A 6,911-nucleotide genomic window follows, 5' to 3' on the forward strand; every position below is an offset into this window, starting at 1 on the left:
GTAACTTTTCCTCAAACAACATAGGAAAAAAATATTTGAAATCATCCATTCATTACCCAAGCAGGATGCCATGACATACAACACAGTGAAGAAGAGTCAGTGTCAGACAGCTGTCTATGTCTGGAGTCATTTTTATTGGCGACTCAGAAGAAAGAGCTAACTGTTGTGTTTCTTTAATGAAGGGTTCTTATAAACAGCCTAAAGTGTGAAGTAGAATGGGGCAGTAATGGAAGGGATTCAAATACATGCCTGCTGTGGATTATGCTCATTGGTTAATAAAAAGCTGACAGGCTGGTAGCTAGACAGGAAGTTAGGCAGGAAAGCCAAACTAAGAATGATGGGAAGAAGAAAGGTGGAGTCATGAGAGATGCCAGCCAGTAGGATGTGTAGAAAATGAGGTGGCAAGCCACAAACCATGTGGCAATACATAGATTAATAGAAATGGATTAATTTAAATGTAAGTGTCAGTTAGTAACAAGCCTGAGCTATTGGCTGAGCATTTATAATTTATATTAAGTGTCCAAGTCAGTTACTTGGGAAGCATCTGCCAGGACAGGGAGCAGGTGGTTGGGACAGGAATACTTCCATTTACACATATCAAAGTAATCATATTTGCCCAACTCTTAATTTTGAAAAAAAAAAAACAATGTCCAGTGATACTAATTAGATATTAGCATTTAGAATACTCTGCTAAGACCAAATCACTTTTTATAAATATTAGAAACAGAGATATGTGGTGATTACCAGATAGACATAACATAGAACATTGCCCTGTATTTTGCTGAAGAAAAGTCATTATTCAAATGATAGGCAATGTTATGCTCACACACGGAGACCCTGGCATAAACATCCAGAGCCCCACAGGGAGATGATGCAGCCACAGTCACCATAAGGAGATCCGGGAACTGGACCCCAGCTCTTAGACACCCCAGCCTGACCCTCACTCCTGTGATTCCTCCATCAGCACACTGCTCAGGGCCTCTAGCTTCATGTGCCATGGACAGCTGTGAGCAAATATTCCACCTTGTAATACTGTGGATACCTGTTTGAGATAAGAAGCCACTGTGGCCACAGCAAGTGAAATTTAGTCTAGACACAGGAAACATTAAAAAGAGGTCAATTTGGGGGGGGGTGAGAGATGGTTGCACCCAAGTCCTCAAGCCCGGCTACCCACAGGAAGACATCCGGGAAACTAGACAAACAAACATGAGGCACCATGAGAAAGCTGCATATTAAGTTATAAGAGGAGAATTGTGTGGCCGCTCCACTCACTTCTCAGACACACAAGTTACAGTTAGGATACTGTTTCCAAAACTGAATGACAGGAAAATAAGCTGGTGGATTCTACAGCATATACAAATGAGTGCATCGACCTTCTTTCCAGAAGCTCGGAACGTTTTGTGTGTGTGTGTGTGTGTGTGTGTGTGTGTGTGTGTGTGTGTGTGTGTTTGTGTGTGTGTATACATGCCTGTAAATGTGTTTATGCATGTTTGCACGTATGTGTGTATGCGTATGCATGTGTGTATGGAAGTATATATTCATACATATGTGTCTGTGTGTGTTTGCATGTGTATGTGTATATTGTGCATGTCTGCATATATGTCTATGCATATGTATGTGTGTAGGTATGTGTGAATGTATGTGTATGCCTTATATGTATATTTGTGTATGTGTATTTCTGAACACATGTGCATATGTCTGTATCTGTGTATGTGCATATATGGGTACATGTATATATGTGTGTGTGTGTGAGTATACATATGTATAAGTAGATGTGAGTATGCATATGAGAACATATATGAATATGGGCATGTACCAATAAAAGAAAGAATGTATTGAGAGATGGTGTGTACAAGAGATTGTGTGGAAGGGGCTGGAGAGGTGGCTCAGGGGTTAAGAGAACTGGCTGCTCTTCCAGAGGACCTGAGTTCAATTCTCAGCACCCACATGGCAGCTTACAACTGGCGGTGACTCTGGTTCCTGAGGACCTGACACCCATGGCAAAACACTAATGCACATAAAATAAAAAAAATAATTTTTTTTAAAAAGAGAGATTGTGTGTGAAAATGCACAGGTGTGCATGTGTGTGTACATGTGTTTACTTTTCCTAAGTTGTCAGCATCTGTGTCTTGCTTCAAAGAGGGTATAAAATCACCCCTATTCCTTTCCATGAAATACCTGACTTTCCATGGGTAAAGGATACTGGAACGAGGGGCACACACTTCTGGTCACCACTGAAGGACGGGGGCTCCTGAACTGTGGGGCACCAGGCCCCTGGCACCCGTGATGTAAATACTCTAATGGGTGAGCTATTGCAGCCCGACAGGGAGACACATATCACACACACAGTAATGACACTTTAATTGCCTGCTTTATCTTGGGTTAGTGAACTGAGACAGCAGAGCTCAGCTGTCGTGAGAGGATGCATGCTGTGGACCTGCTCTTGCTAGCCCAGTGACCAGAAGGACTCCCAGCCAGCCTGGGTATTTTCAGAAGACGGAGTCACTTCCCTTGCCATCAATATTCAATTTTTTTCCTCATGTAATTTTAGTATAATAAAGATTAAATTGGAATGGGTAATAAAATTTCACATTGTTATAACTATGGAAAAACATAATAAATTTCAAAAACTTTCTGAAACTGAGGCTCCCCTGAAAGACCACATCTGTCACTATTAACGTGACTAATCAGTAGCCAATGATGCTGATTGCTGGATATTGGCTGCACTTCAGTCCTTGTCCTTTTTTGGCCTATCTTGCACCAAGATGGAGGCTAAAAATACAAGTCATTCTTCTTCTTAGTTAGGAGTGGGTTTATAACCCACAGGTTCTGGCCAGTGAGCTATAATAGAAATTTAAGGACGATTTCTAGAAAACACTTTTCCTCCATATTCAAAGATCTAGAAGGAGAGAGGCTTTGCCTTACTGTTGGGTTCTTCATAGTCATGTTTACTCATTTTCCCCTAACTATGAATCCAGTGTGATTTAGTTCATCTACAATAGCTATAGCAACTATCAGACACTGTTTATAAAGAACAGAGGTCTACTTAGCTCGTGGTTCCAGAGGTTGAAAGTGTGTAGCCTGGACCTCAGCATCTTCCCGCACCAGGGCAGAGAACATCACACAGTGAGAAAGTAATCAAAGGCACCAGCTCACACTGCTCTTCTTCCTCATATAAAGCCACTGGCCCTGTCATAGGGCCCCACTCTTATGACCTCATCTCATCCTGCTTATCCCTCAGAGACTCCCCTCTAAAATCCATCAACATGTGAATTTGCAGATAAAGCTTCCTGAGTACCTCAGAGAGAACACTCAAACCACGGCACAGGGTATGGGCCAGACACAGACCTCTCATTGAAGAGTGGCTTGTACTGAAGCATGTGCCTGGACCCTATCTCCAGTGCTCTAGAGTCGCCATCACAAGAGACAGCATGGTGAGAATTGTTCCTACACAGGTGCCCTGACACTCCCTAGCAAAGGGACAAAATAATAAATGATTATACACTATTTATAAAAGAGGATGATGCATCTCCCCACCTAAGAGGGTCCTTCCTGACTCCAGAAATTATATATAATTGTACCCAGAAACCCAGATAATCCATGTAACTCAGCTTTTAAAACATTGTCGGGGGGGTTGCATTCCTCACTCTATTTCCCATCGTAATATAGTCACATGGCACACACAGCTGCTGTACATACATAATGTGTATATAACAATGGTGCATAGGACAATGGTCCCATAAAATTATACCAGTTCACAACACTGTTTGTATAAGTAAATCCATAATGTTTACATAAGAAATTGCCTGATGATGAGCTTCACAGAACATTCTTGCAGCTAAGTAACATCTAACTCTACCAAGATAGCTTTCCCAGGCTTCCTACATCTCAGGAGCCAAACCAGGCATCCCATTCTGCTGTAATCACTTGGGAGAGAAGAGAGAAATTCCTTTCCTCCTGAATCACATAGGCTGGAAGCCACAGGTATAAATTTGCTGAAGGGTCTTGGGACCGGCTCTCTATAATGCACTGAGACACCCAGGGGAGCCTCGCTTGTCCACATCTACCTGCTGATGGTAAGACACTGTCATTTAAGGGCATGATGCTCTGGGTGGAGCAGCCATCTGGCCACCAAAGGGAACAACATTCCTATCACCCCAAGGATGACAGTGGAGGAAGACATGAGCCATCAGTCCTCTGAGCATCGCTGAACCACTGAACCACCTTCCTTCAAACCCTGCTGAGACAGTAAATGCCCTGACTTACTGTGGAAGTATTCCATCCACAGCCAAAGGTTCACGCAAGACAGCCTTTCATATTTCTTCCTTCCTTTTCTTCCCTCTTTCTTTCATTCGGACCCTTCATTTCTTCCTTTCTTTTTTTTCTTTTTTTATTTTTTTTTCAGGGGAGAGCGCAAACGCAGTCCCCCACTACCACAAATTATGCAGTCGAGTTTCCCGCATTTGGGGAAATCGCAGGGGTCAGCACTTCCAGAATGCAATGGATAAGCCTTGCCCTGGGAAAACCACCTTCGTGATCATGGTATCTCCCCTGCCAGGTAAGTATTCTTCCTTTCTTTTAATCATTCTTCCTTCCTTTCTTTTCTCTTGCTTTCTTCATGACTGCTCCGAGATTTGTTCATGAAACATCTGTTATCCATCAGATGCATTACTAAATGTGAGCCTACCAGAACTACTGTGACTTTCTTTTAAAGAGAACCCTGAGTCATGGCATCCAAAGCTCAGAAGCGAATGTGTCAAGAAAAAGATATTTAGAAGATTCATATATCTTTTGATATCACAGGACCAATGAAAATCAAAAGGTCCATGTGGTCCAGCACCAGATTTGAAATCAGCTCTCACAGACTCCAGCAGATCATTCCATTCTATCCTTCAGAAATCCCCTCTGCTCACCCTCATACATCCCCCTGTCCATGGTATCAGGTTTCTCAACAGGAGTTCTCATCCTGCACAAGTGCCATGTGGGGACAAGGGCCAGACACAAAGGGAGCTGAGGACAGTGTTCAATTTGTTTCATTTTCTGAAAAGATGATCCCACCTGTGCTGAAAGATCAGCTGAGTTGCTTAGCATTGATGATACTTCCTACAAGTCTGCTCTAAGACATAGCCCCAAACCTGACCTCCTATCAGAAGCCGATGCTGAAGGCTTTCAGCCGCTGACTCACCAGAAGAACAATCACCACAGCTGTTGATCAAACAAAGCTAAGTTCGTTACCAAATACAAAGGGGAGCAAGCCAGGCAGCTCTCACCACCAGACAGCCATGGAAGTGTCTTCTCACCATGTGCCTCTTCCTTGACCTCTCAGTCTACCTAACAAAACAGACTGGGGGTCTTGCTCAGTAGACATCTACGTTCTCACAGTTCTGGAGGCTGAGAGAGTCAGGATCACAGTCATGACCAAGTTGATCTCATTCAACTTTTACATCTTTAAAACTTCTATGCTTTGGTCTGTGAGTGGTTCTTGTTCCTGTAACTAACTACCACAGCCCAGGGAAATTTATAGATTAGAAACTCACTTACTTCACAGGTATCAAGGATGACAACTCCAAGAGCATGAGCGTAGCATCTTCGAGGCCTTGTGCTGCATCTTAAGACTGAGGCCAGCACTGCATGGTGTGATGGCCAGTGCTAATGGTCAACCTCACAGAACATGGAATCACCTGAGAGTTCAGCCACCTGGTGTGCTTGTGGTGTTTATCCTGATTATGTTAACAGATGGACCATCTACTGTGTGAGCAGATACCACTCCCTGGAAAGGGAGTCCTGGGTTGCATATGTGGAAATAGGAGTTTAGATGCCTGTATTCACCTGTTGTTCTCTGCCTCTTTGCTGCTGGTGAGATGGGACCAGGTCCCTCAACCTCCTGACACTATGGTTCCCCTGCAATAATGGATGGTAACACTGAACTGTGAAGTGAAATGGGCCTTTTATACCTTATGATGCTTTTCCAGAACATTTTATCATAGCCACGGGCAAAGAAAACAACATGGAAATTGGTACTGAGAGGTGGGACCATTGTAGTGATAAAGATGACCGTGTGGTTTACGCACTTTGAACTGTTTTGTGGCTGGAATATGAAAGAGTTTAGAATTTGGGGTTAGAAGAGTCCTTGAATGATACAGAGATGGCAGGAGCTTGGAAGACAAGAATGCTGAGAGAGAAGCAGACAGTGGAGGACTGGCACAGAACTTCAGAGGCAACAGGGACTCTCCAGGGAACTGAACTGGGGCCAGTCATGTGATAAAGAAGCTGGCCTCATTCTGCTTGTGTCTTGAGAACTTAGTAAAGTTGAATTTAAAGATAATGGATAATTTGTACTTGTGGGGGGAAAGGTATGTGAACAGATCTCTATTGCCTAGGGAAACCAGGCTCCATCAGAACTTGGTGGCATCATCCATATGGTGCTAGTTTTAAAGGCAAAGAGAATACAAGATTACGGGTACTGTGAAGAACAAAGTGTGGCAAGGCTGACATCCTTGCAGAGAGAGGCCACTGAATGAAAGCTGTTAAGCTGAAGCCTCATTTCTGCAGAGACCCCAGGATACTGGTGATGCCCAAACCACAGGATGTATGTCAAAGTGGAGCTGCTAGCATAGGGTGGAGCTGGCCAAGAGAGAATCTGTCTGTGCTTCAGGAGGTAGAGACGGAGGGGTGAGTGGTGTGGACCACATGGTGGCCATCGCTGCTTGACAGAGTTCCAGAATTTTGACACTGCAGACCACACTTCTCCAGCACCTTTTTACTTTCATTTTTAATGATTCTCACTATGTGTTATGAGAGTTCCCTTACACCTTTCACTTTGGGAAATTTTGCATGGCCTTTGAAGGATGAAAATGTATAAAATGACAGCCTCTCTAAACAAAATAATTCTTTGGAAAAAATTCCCCACC

General features: G+C 43.4%; 1 non-coding gene across 1 annotated transcript; it reads right to left on the minus strand.

Moving 5' to 3' along the window:
- Positions 1 to 4,402: 4,402 nt before the first annotated feature.
- On the minus strand, positions 4,403 to 4,566 carry LOC114700381. The gene has a single exon (XR_003735675.1). It is a non-coding gene; the product is annotated as a U1 spliceosomal RNA (small nuclear RNA).
- Between the last annotated feature and the right edge of the window lie 2,345 nt (positions 4,567 to 6,911).

This window comes from Peromyscus leucopus, chromosome 12 (genome assembly GCF_004664715.2).
Source record: "Peromyscus leucopus breed LL Stock chromosome 12, UCI_PerLeu_2.1, whole genome shotgun sequence".
Taxonomy (NCBI): Eukaryota; Metazoa; Chordata; class Mammalia; order Rodentia; family Cricetidae; genus Peromyscus; species Peromyscus leucopus.